General features: G+C 43.7%; 1 long non-coding RNA gene across 1 annotated transcript; it reads right to left on the bottom strand.

Moving 5' to 3' along the window:
* Positions 1-9,742: 9,742 nt before the first annotated feature.
* Positions 9,743-15,137, bottom strand: LOC132243557 (uncharacterized). Its single transcript, XR_009455182.1, has 2 exons — positions 12,255-15,137; positions 9,743-10,220 (listed from the first exon to the last, which is right to left on the bottom strand). It is a non-coding gene; the product is annotated as an uncharacterized LOC132243557 (long non-coding RNA).
* Between the last annotated feature and the right edge of the window lie 25 nt (positions 15,138-15,162).

Genomic DNA, 15,162 nt, shown 5'->3' with positions numbered 1-15,162 from the left:
ATAGAATAAAAAGCATAGCTATATATTTATCTATAGTTAGATATAAAATGTTCTTTACACTAGTATAGTATACTATACTATATAGTAGTAATTGTAGAGCAATGATCTCAAGTTGCAACAAGGGAAATTTAAGTTAGATATTAGGAAACATGTTTTCATGAGGAGCATAGTAAAGCAGTAGAACAGGTTACTCAGCAAGTTAGTGGAATCTCCATCTTTTGAGGTTTTTAAGACCCAGCTACACAAAGCCTTGGCTGGGATGATGTAGTTAAGGATGGTCTTGCTTTGAGCAGGGGGTTAGACTAGATAACCTCCTGAGGTCCCTTCTAACCCTAATTTTCTATGAGTCTAGTAGTAGTATACTGCATATAGTGTATATGACCAAAATTCAGGTGTATGACATTTGAGGGTCAATCAATCAATCTATGCTAAATTTTGTAGGATTTTTGGACAATAACATCTGATAAAATGCATTCCACCTTTATACATAGAAGTGATATCACCTCTGGATACCACCTTTTGGACCTGAAAGGTCCAAAAATAGGCCTGTTTTCCACTGTATCACATCAGTCTTACACAAACAAATTATAATAGTATAAAAACAGAGAAATACAACAGTGGATCCAGCTTGTTAGCTCAATGTCCTTTTTAAAATTTTTTTTTTTGCACATATATACCCTAAATGGCTGATTCTATTAATACTTCCCTCTTCCCCTTTCAACACTTGTAATTTAATTTTAAAAAGAAGAAGAATCTATGTCAATTTGTGTCACCACCACCAAGGCATCACCAAAGCTGGTGCAGTCATGAACATCATTATAATCTGCTAATAGGAACAATCAGGGAAGGGTAAAAGGTATATCTGTGCATGTGTGTGCGCATGCGCACATCTAAGAGGGAGAGGGGGGGAGAGAAAGGAAGGGGGAAAGAGAGTTTATAAACATCCATCTCCAATAATGAGCCCTCTAGGAAGAAATGAAAAATAGCCAAAGCTTCGTAAAGTCAATTAAGTTGCTTTTAAATAAGAGGTTACCCAGAGAGGCCAAAAGTTAACATGTAAGGCTTATTGCCAGTGCAGTAAAAATAAAATTGTGCTTGAATATTTGAAGACATTTGGTTGCTATTATAGACAAGTGGAGCTAATAGTGTGGGGGCCTTCATAAACTAACTATTGGAGCTGGGCATCCTATAAGGACACACTGAAAAGCAAGACTGCAAAGTTCTTTGGCTAAATCATTCCAAATGGTCTATTATAAAAGCCACTGACACAACAGGCATGGTAAGGACACAGAGCATTTATAATAAAAGCTTTATAATGAGCAGCTCACACTGTGAATACTGGTGAAGGATGTTTAGTTTTTATTAGCTCACAGAGAACATAAGGGCAAAGCTTTATGATACAGATTCCTATAATAACATGTATATTGTCTGTCCTTACTATTCCAAGCTATTTGTAAAATCAGCTGTATGCATTCACATTTTTAAAATCAACAACTGGGGTGGGAGAGGATGAGATTTGTAATTGTACCTTCAGGATCTTTTTTGAAGGAAGAGGGGCTCTGGTTTGAACCATGGAGAAGAAAAGAGAAGAAAAAGAAAAGATGACCAACACATGTATTGTTGTTTTTACTCTTCCCAGCCTGTAAGGACCTGCTCTTGAGCTCTTTGAAATGAATGGAGATTATGCGTTGGCTTTGGTGGGAACTGTGTGGGACTTATGGCTGCACTTACTCAGACTATGCTCCCAGATGGCAAACCTGTCTGATAAGGATGCTAGTAGAGCTTGTCAGCATTCAGGCCCTGATTCTGCTGTGTTTACCTGCATTGAAAAGTACCTTGAGTCATAAGGACTTGTTTGCAAAATAAGGGGCTACTCTGCTCAAGTAAGGGCCTTGTTGCCTAAATTTTGGCACCTATGTCTATATTGAAACACCCGAATAAGAAGCCTGGTTTTCCAAGGGGCTGATGACTGAGCACCTGCTATTCCCACTGAAGATAATGGTGATTCTCCTATCCATTCAGTGCTTGAGGGAAGACACCATGGTTTGGGCTATACTATATTAAGGATGTCATACATCCATGTATTCTATTTTCATGAGGGGAGGGCGGAGGGGAAATGCTGAATTCCTTACCAAAGACTTTCTCAGGCAATGCTCCAGACCATTGCAGCCAAGTCAGTGCAGTTCCATTGTAACTCCTCTTTCAGCCTATGTATTCTCCTTGACATACATATGCATTGTTTTCAAGAATATAGTTGGGGATTATACTGACTGGTTGGCAAAGAACTAGACCCTGATATTAGTGTGGGCAATATTTACTGGAGTCAGCATTCATTAGTTACCAACTTATCACACATCTGATGACATCATGGTGAACCTCTTCCCAATAGAAGACCCAATATAAGAGAGGGCACAGGGTAACTAATCATGTGTGTATCCTTGAAGCAGGTAACTCACCCATAACTTATTGTACACTGCTAGCTTTTCCACACAAGTCACAAGTTTCCTGACCACTTACATGGCCCAGGAATACTATTATTTCATTGTGACTAAGCACCTTATATCCTTCAATTTATCCTCACAAGATCCTTATGAGGTAGTCTACTATTATCTCTGTTGTGCAGAGGGGAACTGAGGCACAGAGAAACTATGAGACAGATTTTTAAAAAGTAGTTAAGGCCCCTAACCATTAGGACAGGGGATTTTCAGAAGAATCAAAATCAGTAGGAGTGAAGGACATCAGCACTCCTAGAAATCCCATTAGACACCTCTTTACATATACACCCCCTTTAAAAAAAATCATCAGCAATTAGCCTAAGGCCACTTAGGCAAACCTGTAGCAAAACATGGAAATTAAACCAAGGTGCCCTAAGTGCTGTGCTGGTTTCCTTACCCCTGGTCCATTGCTTTTGTAATCTTAGGTATCTCCTACTTAGAAAACAGGGAGAAGGAGCATGTTTGAAGTGGAGAGCATGTAAGAGTTCAGCCCCACTGACTCTTCATAGCCAATATGCAAAAAGAGGCAGGAGTAGGAATAACCACTTTTTATTTCTTATGTTACAGTTGTGTTGAGAGGATATAGCCAGGATTAGAGCTGCCTTGTGTACAGCATTGGGCAAACAGGTAGAAATGCATAGTCCATGCCTGGATAACTCCATAGTGTAAATAAAGCAAGAGAAAGAAAGGGTGATAAGGGAAACAGGGAGAACATACTGATCACTCAGGATGTGGTGCCATTGCAGCCCCAAATTGAAATCCAAATGATCCGAGGTTCAGCCCAGTTCCCCATCCACCAAAACATGCAGCTCACCTTTTTGAACTGGAGCATGACGCAGGAGAGGGGAGGCCAGGCGGGGAGAGGAATCTGCCTCTATTTGTTTATCAACAAGTAAATTATAGCTGCAAATCTGTCAGGCTGGTCCTGCGGTTTGGGGTTTGGGTGAGAGTTTCCTTGGCTTTTTGGTCTTGGCTGTTATACATTCCAGGTTTCCTTTCTAGCCCTTGATAAACATTTCTTACCAAATGTTCAGGTAGCAAAGAATCCTAAATATTGGGGTGGAAAACCCAAAGCCCAGATAAAAGTAAATCTTGCACGTCACTAGATTCCTACGTGAATGAGCAAACTTGGCTGATGAGTGGTCGGGGCAGTGCTTATGTTTTTTGCATGTGTCAGACTGAGAGCCAGACTGCTACACTCTTACGCTCAGTAGGTTGGGCTGTAAGTGCCTTCATCAGCCAGCCTATCTGATTTCTTTTTCTGACCCTGTCTGAAGGTTCAGATGATAGTATGCCAAAAAAAATAGATGCATTAATGGATTTGGAGGGGCTTGACCAGGGTAGAATAGAATTGCACTTAGGCACCTAAATTCAATTATACGCCTAAAATTGAAATCGAATCTGGCCATAGGTGTCTTCTCCCATCAATTACTGTTAAACATGTTTGACCCCCTGATGCGAATGGAATCACCTCAGGCCCTGCTATAGCAGTATGAGCTTGCTATATTTAGGCCATTCAGTACACAACCAGCTCGAGCCAATGGGAACACAACACTTTACCTGATCATTTACAATATAATAATGCAAAACCATGACAAAACACTTTTTACCATGCTGCATTTTTATTTATTTTTCCAAACTTGCCTGCATACTAATAATATACTGTGCGCACAACTTAAGTGCAACATACTTTAATCAGAAATACTGATAAAAACCAGCTAAGCTGAAAGACACTCTAGTTGTGCAAAATAGAAAAAAATATTCCCTCAGTTGAAGTTGCCAGAATTTCCATCAGTAAGCGCTTGGAAAAACTTACAGTATATTACAACCATTGACTATAATCATTAACCAAAATTATTAATTGTAAGGAAACAGACCTCAGAAGGTTGTCTGATAAAGATAAAGCAACTAGGAATTTAATCTGATAGCACTGACAAAGCTAAGTCCTGCTCTGTCTGACTTACTATTGTAGTCCTCTACATTACACAGTGGAAGTATCATCGATAGCATGGAGAGGCTTCAGCCAGGGCCCGGGCACCAGTATGCTGAGACCCACCCCCCATAAAGACCTTATCAGACAGGCAGAGAGGGCGTGTCTAAACAAGATGCTAAATAAGCAGTAAACTATTTCTACTGTGCATTAGCACAGCAGGCAAAACCCGTGCTAACGGGCTAATGCACAGTAGAATTAGCCTACTGTGCATTAGCATCACAAAAAAAATGTACACCAGTGCTACTGTACATTATGTTAGTACCTGTTATTGCAGGTACTAAATTTAATGTACCATAAATCCGGTGCATTAATGAACATGTAGACATGGCCAGTGTCTTTCTGGGGAAACAAAGGCACAGAAAGGTGAACTGATTTGCCCAAGGCTAGGCAGCCTATTAGTAGCAGATCTGTGAACAGAAATTAGTTCTCCAACCTCCCAGGGCCAGTGTCCAACCTGCTAAGATGTATCCTAGGATTCTGGTTATATTCTTCCCACCTGATTGCCTGTTTCCCCTCTGTTTCCTCTCCAAAGTCCTTAAGGAGCATGGTGAAAGACTTGTCTACACAGTTTTTTACATGTTATGTTAAATCAATAGAAATGTGATTCTTTAATTCTTCTTCCTAAAGAAGATGAGTCCTTTAGAAAGATGATAGCTAGCTAGGCAGGCAGACAGGCAGGAAAAAAAGAACACCACAGCTCCCCTTTCTATCCCTCCACACACTTCTCTCGTTCCCTGGAAAGTGACACACATGGAAGTGGGCAGAGCCATCTCTATGACATGGTGTCATCAACACTGGCTCCACTGAAGCTTCTCTAAAGGAGCTCCCTGTGGTGTCTTACTGGCTGGGGTTGGGAGCTGTAATGGAAAGGATGTGGGGAATAGATGCCTCCTGGAACATTATCTCCAGCTCTTCTCTATCTCTTCAATGTTGGTTTTTTTTTTTTAAAGTAACATGTCCAGACACCCTAATGGGATTTTTCTTTCTCCCAACTCACTGACACTGTAGCAAGGTCAAAGAATGTTCCTTCCGTGGAGCACACAGAGTATGGGTTCAAAGGACAAACAGAGCTTGCAGCATTGTAGGACACAGTCTGTGGCCTCCCTTCCCCATTTACTGTGAGTGGAGGACAAACTCCAGTGACCATGGTTCCAGCCATCTGTCCGGGAAGCACAAGCACAAGCAACTAGTTTCATAATTTCATAGGGTTGGAAGGGACCCGAGCAGATCATCAAGTCCGAACCCCTGTCATGGACACAAAAGAATGCTGGGGTCAAACAACCCCGGCAAGGTGTCTATCTAGCCTCCTTTTAAAGACCCCCAGGGTAGGAGCAAGCACCACTTCCTTTGGAAGTTGGTTCCAGATCCTAGCTGCCCTGTTGATGCCATGAGGATTTAAATAGCATGTAAACAAATATGCAAATTGCATTCAGCAATTTGCATATTTGGCAGGTGGCCAGTGCAATGATTAATGTTGCAGAGTTTGGACACCCCTGCTACATCCATTCCCTCAGCTAAAACTCCACGCTTGTCCTGTGCCCTGCTCAGAATGAGACCGTGCCCGAATGTCTGGGTCTTGTTTGTTTAACTTGGCTCCCACATTGATGCCCAGAAAGCTCTGAATTTCCTTCTGACTTATGGCTGCACATTTCAACTCCCATTTCCTCCAGAGGCAAATGGGTGCATTCACCTTTGTAATAAAAACATAGTGACTGCTGGGCAAAAGGCCTAATGCAACTCCCACTGAGGTGGATGAGGGTTGATTTAATTCACTTCAGTGGGTGTTGGATTGGATCCCAAGAGCAGCAATTATGCCAGTTTGCAAGACCCCTTCAGAGGCCACCTCTGGGGAATGAGTGGTAACTGCATTTCCAGTGAGTCGGTGTCCCCATTTCCATTCATGTTTTCTCAGTTCTAACTTGTGCTTCCTTAACAAGTCATAAATTCAGATGCATGAATTTTCTCTGTCCTTTTTTTTTGACTTCCACTTAATGACCTGACTCTCTAAAATATGGCAGGCATTTTCCTTCTAAAATACTTGAGGTTTAGGACAGGTAGTAAATGGAGATCTGCCTTCTCCTCTTAAAATACCATATTGCCGGACTCCTGGCCTTGAACCCAGCCTTACTGGCTCCTAGGAAAGGGGATGCATTTTTCCTTCCTACTTTTCAATTAACTGTAATGTTTGCCTCCCCCCCAAAAAAAGAAATCTTTACAGTGGCACAAGGCAATATTATGCTGCTACCACTTTTATTTCTTCCACCTCAGTAGGAATTTAGCACAGCAGATATAGATTTTGCTTCCAGGTTCTGTATGCAATAATTCCAGTCAAAATAATGAAGTACCCTCCTTTTACACTTGCTGTAATAACATGGGCCATAGTTACTCTGAAGCTTACTATTGTAGTGAGGAGGCTGCACTTTTTGAAGTTCCCGTGGTCAAAGCTTTCAAGACCAAATCTTCCTCAATTGTCTTTTTACAACAGTCCAGTGATGGCCGATTCCCTGTTTTAGTGATGAGGAATGGATGCACAGAGCAGATTAAGTGAACTGTCCCATCCCACAGAAGTGATCTGGGGCTGAATTTAGCTGTCCTGAACCCACTGTCTCCATCAGACTATACTTCCCTACCTTCCTCATTCACATTAAGGACTATTTGCCTGAGGAAGGGTATAAAGGATGTAGTCTTAGTACCATAAATCATTTTTCAGGCCCTGGGTTTCTTGATACTACCCATGTATAAAGTGCATTACAACTCCCCTTCACTGCCCAATCTGGAGAGACTACAAGAGAGAAGCCACAACCCGGCTTAGATAGCTTAACCTCAAATGATAGAATACTATGATTTTGTCTGTAAACTCAGTCCCCCATGAACTGGTCAACATGGGAGCTGTCTCTCAAGCTCAGGTCTCTGCCTGTTTGATTTTATTTTCTTTTAAAGACAAAGCTAATTGCTCTAAAGTGGGAGACCAATCAATTATTTTAATAGCAACACTGTGAGGTTAAACACTGCATTCCTTGGCATTGACTTCAGGATTGCTACCTCACACACAAATGAACACACTGGTAAGATGTGGTAATGTTTAAGGTTCAATTCCCTTCTGCAGCATGGAACTAGGAAGTGGGAAATAGTATCAGAATGGAAGGGTTCCCTCCCAGAAGGCAAGATAAGTGTTTATGTGGCTTTCCCTTGACTGCAGAGGTCCATTTTGGCAACACACAGACAGTTCAGACTCCCTCTGGCTGTGAGAGCCTATATCAGGTCTGAGTGGAGGCAGAAGCAGAGAAAAGCCAACCTGTCCAACACACCGAGAACCTTGGTGACTTTCCAGGTGGACAGCATGGAGAAATTAATAATGCTGGATGTATTGCTGATAGGGATGATGAAGAAATAGTGGGGGAAGCCATGAGTCATTAATTTGGCAATTCTTTTTGGTAGTTGAATAGCAAATATTTATTAAGAATTGCGCCACTTGATGGTCAGTTGGTCAAATGAACCCCATGGAGGATATCAGCAGACTATTCTACTCCATAACTTCTGCTCTGTGCTATCCCTTCTCTGTCCCCCATTTGCCTTGATGGGACATAACGCCACATGTAAAACAAAGAAAGCCAATGGCTGTATTTCAGAGAGTAGTACATGGAATTCAATCTGACTATCTCCTAAATTTCACTTTATTTGTAATTTGTATCCTCACAATTCTTAAAGGTGCCAGGCAAAAGTAAGACTCATAAGGGGTGGAGCCATATACCCATAAAGTAAGAGACAATCTCAGTGCCAAAAAACACTTGGATTTCCCATCAGAGTCTTGTGTTGGAACAACAGCAAAAATGCATTCCACTAAAATTTTGTTTAAATAGTTTTCAGGGCTAGCTGCCTTGTGTTCAACCTAGCAGGAAGGCTACATCTCATCCCTTCCATAAACCCCAGCTCCTTGAAGGGAAAATATTTTAAAAATTCAGCTGCTTCAAAACTGCTGAGGCCTGGATTCAACAAAGCACTTGACCATGTGTTTAATATAAAGCATGTGTTTAAGTCCCTCCACTTGCAAATTGTTTGAAGTTCAGAAAGTGCTTATGATTTTTTTTTAATTGGGACCTTAATTTGGAAGTGCTTTTCTTACTTCTGTGAGAAGAAATGAGCAGACACACAAAGATTATGGACGGTTCCATCCTAAAGCAAGCCTCCTACATCCTTGTTTTGGCATGGATAAAAGAAGCTAAATATTCAGTGATACTGTTTTTTTTTCAGTTCCAGTGCCTTCATCGAGATGTGTGGGTGTCCAGCTCTTCTTAAAAATAGTCCATTCATATTTAAATGCCTAAGTAGGTCTCTATCCATGTATATTTAGGTGCACAATTCCAAAGGCTTAGTTTCTAGCTCTATAATCAGAGCTTATTAAAAGGTATGAAGACTATGATTTATGAAAGTTCTTTGCTGTAAGTTTTGAGGATTTTCCACCACTTCTACAAGTTGTTTAAGAAAACCAATGTATTTTCACTAAGTCAGTCAAAATTCAAAAAAACCGTTTCTACCCACCTGTACTTTGAACACAGACTTCATAAGAATATCAAGCAATGAAAGTATTAAATAATTATTTGCTTTGCAATTACATTGTAGACCCCTGCTTTAAAATATAAACTACCTCTAACACTGTAATGTTTACCATAGATATATATTTGCTGCAGCTGATAAAGATAGGAAATACAGCATAAGGTCTCACCAAGTTATATAGGGATTGTTGATAAGGGCAGAGTTAAGTTTGTTTGGCTAAACAAACTGGCCTACCCATATTGTTCAATGGTTTTTAAAAGCTGTACCTTAATTTAACTTTTCCTTGCTTTCCAATGTATATCTGCTATGTTAAATCAATAGTGTTTAATTTGTTTAATTAAGTTGTGTGAGCTTATCACTTTAACTCTGCTTGCTTTTTTCTTTGAAGAAAGGTGTTTTAATGCTGAGGTGTAACTAATGCAACTTACTGAGGTGTCCACATTTCACTGCAAATTGATGGGAGTTTGGCTCCCTATAGTCAGATTTTTAAAGGTATTCAGGCACTTAAAATGAAGTGACATGCTTAGTGTTACTACTCTCAAAAACACCTTTGAAAATATCAATAGGTTCCTATCTGGATTTTGTAGCACCTAAATATCTTCAAAGACCTACCCCTACATCCTTTTGGGAATGAGATTTAGCGGCCATTATAAAAAACAGGCTATAGCCATACTGGTCTAGAGGCAAAATGAATCAGAACTTGTGGCAGAGATGATATCGTTTATTAGACCAGCTAGATATTTGCAAAAAAAATCTGTATTTGCAAGCTTTTGGGTGCACACACCCTTCCTCGAGCATAGGAGAATGCAAAGATTGTAAAATTTCTCCTAGGTGGAAATGAAAAATCGTAGTTCACAGGAGAGCTGAAGGTGTCTCCAGGTTGGAATGGTTTATTTTGTGCAAATTAGGCTCAGATAAAAGTTAGAACAGGCTGTTTACCTCGCAGCCCCCCGCTGTTGGCTTTAGTAGAATTCCTCCTAATTTACACTAGCTTGATGAAGTCCAGTATCAGACTATGGCTGCTTACAAAGAAACCATAACCACATCCCAGCACATGCTTAGTAGTAATGTGCTTGAAGATCAGATATCCAAAATCTCTTTTCTTGAAGGGGGAGATGGAGGGGGTGGGGGGCGGGAGTAATATCAATTGGGAAGCCATGTAGAAATCAAAATCAACCCTAAAGAAAGAAAAAATGTAATTAAAAACAACATCCATGCAAATGATATATGTACCCAGTTAGGGATTCCACTCCACTATAATGACAATAAACAGCAAAGTGGAAATCAATTTAGCAGAATCAGTTTCCAAGAGTGGAAAACACAGATGTCAAATTCTTGCATTCTACAGTCAAACATCTTGTTCCTATTTCATACAGAATCCACTCTTTCTCTGTGTTTTTAAATATAATTCATCCTACTATATTACAAATGACACAGGTAAAGCAGCTTGCCCGGAAAATATTAATAATTGAATCCGAGGAGAGTTTCTAGCATCCAGAGAAGTGATTCTTAGTCTAGCTGAAATTAAAAAAAAAAATAGCCATGATTTTTCCAGGCGATCTGGAAATTGGACTGTAGGCTGTATGGAGTCTCTCTGAGCACGACAGAAATAGGATTAAAGCAGGTGATGCTTTGAACTTAGTTTAGAAAACTGACCCTCAAAGCCAACCGTCCAAAAGTTTAGTACACAGATTATAGGGACTTGTCTAGTTAGGTCTCCATCAAAGTACCTCTGACTTCAGAAAGTCAAGTTAAAATAAAGAAGACATGTTGCTTGGGTTAGCTCCCAATATTGTTTTAGCCATGTATGAGTACTAAATGGACAATTACTGGGCTGCCCAGTTCCTAATACAAAGTCGAGAGAAAAATTCTTTTTTTGTCCCTCGGAGTGCGCAGGCAGAGCATTTTACAGAGGTCGGAAATACACACAAATAGTAGACAGAAAAGGAGTGTGAAGGTCTATTTTGGTCTGTCTGATTCCATCGCAGACCCTAGTTGAAAACAGATTCTTCTCTCTCTCCTCCCACTTCAAAATTCTCTGCTTTTGATACACTTGTAGAAGAAGAAAAAGGAAGTCTGCACTTTATAAACAACCGAATATATATGCTCGGGATAAAAGGCAGGCTTCAGAGAGCAGGCTGGCGTGTTGGTAAGAACTTTAATGGCATTACCAGTTCTTCAAACCAGAAAGGGCATATCATTGCTGGTGCTAGATGGTCGCCACATGTAGCTTTATAAAAAAAAAAGGTGGGGGGAGAAAAAAAAAATCTCCCTTTTATGCCAATAAATAACTGAGCAGAAGAGAAAATATTTACCACCGTTTTTCAGGATTCCTTATGCATGCAGTAATACACTCCTCCCGTGAAAATGAGCCCATAAAGAAACACAAGCCGTTTCCTCCACTACTACTGGAAGTGTGTGCTCGCTGCAGCAGCCTCGAGGCTGCCAAGAGACGGGGATAAATCATCCGCGCGCTCCAGCCCCGCGCTCACACACGCATCTTCTCTGCAGCTTTCCCCTCGTCCAGGCTCTCTCCCCTGTCTCCTCCGTCTCCTTCTGCTTTCTCCCTTTTTCCGTTCTCCCAGATTCATTCTTGCCTCTGTTTCCCCTTCTCGTCTTCTTGCTTTCTTTCTCTTTCACCTTTCCCCGCACTCATTTTCTTTCTCATCCGTCTTTCCTTTGCCCCCATCCCTCACTTCTCTCTCCCCCATGTCCATACTCCCTTCTTCCCTCCCACCGCTCGGCCGGCTTGAGTCCCCCGGCCCGGCCCGGCCCGGCCCGGCCCGGGGTGGGATGGAGGGATCCCTCGCCTCCCCGAGGCTGTCGGGCACATCGTGGCTATTGGGAGGCCATGGCCCGGAGCGCGGTGCCAGAGCCAGCCCGGCTCCTTGACACCCCGCGCTCGCCCCTAGCCTGCCCCAGGCTGCGCCTCGCTGCCCCCTTGGCCCTGGGGTGGAGGAGAAACCGGCGCCTCGATCCTCGCAGCCCTCCTGGGCTGTCTGCGAGCCGGGCGTGGGGGCACAAGGCTCTCCCCAGCGGATCTCATCCCGGCTCTTCAGAAAGGAGGGGACCCTCCGAGCTGGCAGCTGAGCCCGGCTCCCAGGGAAGGGCAGCTGCGCCTGGCGGCTCTCGCCTATGCCTGCTGCAGGCTGCTAACCATAAGCACTCAGAGCACGAGATATTAATGGAGTTATAATTGAGGGCTAACAGACCTGGCAAGCCACCTTTAATGTGCAGGCAGGACGCGCCGTGCGCGGGGAGCTCGTGAGCCTTGATCGCTTCCTTAAACGCTTTAAAGTTTCATTAAATCAGTACCTCGAGGAAGAGCAACACATGGGCTCCCCCCGCCCCCCCGGCCGCCCCCAAGCAGTGACATGAACAAGCGCCTTGTCCTGCGTGCAGCCGCCCAAGGGCGTCCCCGGCACCCGCCGCCGCCCGGCCACACAGCGCGGCCCGCGCGGGATCCGAGCGACACCTCCGCGCCTCTATATGTAGCCGCGTTATCTGCGCCTCTCCAGTGTGCAGTGATAGCCCGGTGGTGTAGTGGCCGGGGTTCCTGTGTGGCCACAGGAGATAAACCAAATCATTTCACTTTCTTTTCTTCTCAGTCTTCCTTAGAGGTAAAGAGGTCGTGTCCCCCCGCCCCGCCCTCTCCCTTTGGCTAGCAAAACCCGCCTGCGATGCGTGCAGGGATTGGGGGTTGTTTGTTTGTTGTCTGACAATCACAGAAAAACTCGGGTGGGAAGGGACCTCAGGAGGGCATCCAGCCTAACCCCCTGCTCAACGCAGGGCCATCCCCAGCGAGATCATCTCAGCCAAGGCTTTGTCTACCCGGGGCTTAAAAACCTCCAAGGATGGAGAGTCCACCACCTCTCCGGGTTGCCAGTTCCAGTGCTTTACTACCCTTCTTGTGAGAAAGTTTTCCCTGATACCTAACCTAAATCACTTCTTCGGTTAACTTTTAGGCGATGATCCCTTAAACAAAAGAAAAACAGAGCTCGCTTGTATCCTTTTTTAATCCCTTCTGTCTCCACCCCCTCCCCCTTGCAGCTCGAGGAACTGACACCCCATCCATTAGGTTTGGTCCTCGGCTTAGCTGAAGCGGAGATGCAGTCTGGGCAGCCTTAATTCCCGCGTCCCCTCTGTGTAGGGCTAACTACTAACTCGTTTCTTTTTCTCTTTTTTTCTTTTACCTGCCCGTCCTGGTCACAAGGGCTCAGTATCCTGCTGCCAACAGCGTGCTGTGCCCCCCCCCCCCATACATCTTTAAGTTTTGCTGGCTTTTTAGGGTTCACGTCTTCATAATCCGAATTCCCTGCTTTCCCGCTGCAGCAAAACCAACACAAGAAATACACGTCGCGCATCATGTAATAACCGTCCTTTTAGCCAAATGTATCCAGGTCCCCGTGCTTTCCTCCAGAGAAAGCAACACCGGATCGGATCGGATCGGATCGGATCGAAGGGGTATTTCAAGCGAGTTGGTTGCTGTTCCTAGAGCCTGAAAATGATTTCTCTGGGATGGGAAACGACCGTAAACACGTGGGCAGAGAGAAAACTTGCCTTAATGGACACGAGTGCGGGAAGTCTGTACGTGGCCCTTTGCTATGGTTTCCTGTCCTGCACTTTACCAGATCGCTTTGGTACTGAGCAGGGGAGGGGGAGGGCGTGAACAGCGATTAAAACAAAATCAAAGCAAACAACACGGCTCCTGCAGCCTCGCAGAAATATTTACGTAAAAGGCGAGATGAAGATTTAGTTTGTAGAAAGTGAAATCAGTTTGGACTAGTTTGGAAACCATCTAGCTTTGATGTGTCAGCTGCTTTTGAAGGGGGCTGAAATCTTGGGAGATCGTTGCCTTTCGGTAAAAAACAAAACAAAACAAAGGAGGAAAGAGTTGGGAAGAATTTAATCGGAGCCCTGCTGCCGGCCCTGCCGCCTACAGAAAAAAATAGTTTCGCTCGGCGCGAGGAGATCGCGCAACTGCCCCGTAAGGGCATTTATTTGTGAAGGACACTCTCCCAATCGCACGCACTTGGCACCTGCTTCTGGAAACGAAAAGGTTTCAGGTGCAGCAGAGGCGCAGGGGCTCACTTCTGTCCTTGTTGAGTCGAGTCTTCATTGTAAGTAAGCCCCCTTCGCATGTTTAGTGGGGACGGATCGCGGTGTCAAACCAGGTTGTGCGACCCATCTGGGGAAATCTGGTCTTGTTACCCCTCAGTCTGTGAAGCCGCCCCCCACACAGGTATGTACGTGTATATTTATATCCCCCCCCACACACACACACACGGGCGCATATACAGAGGTACATATTTACATAGGAGCGATAGATCCCCCTAGAACATCACCTATGCACAGATTTAGGTTCTTGGCTTAAAACTTCCGTCGTTGAATTAAACCGTGTTTCGGAATGAATCAAACACCAGACGCTAAAATATCGCCTTGTGCTCAGTTTTCACGTCAGTAAAAGCGAGTAACACTCACCCTAAACCAGACTTCGATCCCGGTGCAAAAAATGTATCGATTTCCACCAATGGGCTAGAATTGCTCATATCCCTATCAGGAGATGGGAAATCTCACAGGGCTAAGAGAGAAAATCAATAACCGAATCAATCGGTCCCTTTTGTGATCTTTCCTTTTCCACTCCTGAAATCCAGTCTTTCAATGAAGTTTCCCCTCTGCTCTTGTACGTTGCGATAGGAAATGTATGTATCTGCGCTTTGCTGTGATGCCGAGTGAGGCGAAGGCGAGAGCACCGATCTGTTTGGGAGGTTTTCGATATTAATGGTCAAACAGCGGGGAGACGCTGGTTTAAACAGATCCACATTTTGTCTTGCCATTTTAATTTCCATGGTGGAGGGAATAAAGGGGAGGGGGAGATAATCTGTACCCGCACTGCAAGGTAAGCGAGGTGCATCACAACACTTCACGCCGGGCAGAGCTCGGACTCTGCACATTCACTGTCAGCAGCTGCTCTTAAGGATCGGGGGGAGGGGGGTCTTCCCAGGCACGAATTTTAGTTGAAGAGGGAACAACTCAAAACTTGATTTGGTTTCATTTAAACTCCCAAACACACCGAAGAGAATCTTCAAAAACAAACTCACTTTTCGGTGCGGTCCCTCG

Source organism: Alligator mississippiensis, chromosome 10 (assembly GCF_030867095.1).
Source record: "Alligator mississippiensis isolate rAllMis1 chromosome 10, rAllMis1, whole genome shotgun sequence".
Lineage (NCBI taxonomy): Eukaryota > Metazoa > Chordata > Crocodylia > Alligatoridae > Alligator > Alligator mississippiensis.
Note: the sequence above shows the minus strand (reverse complement) of the source record. Positions and strands in the feature narration are given on the sequence as shown.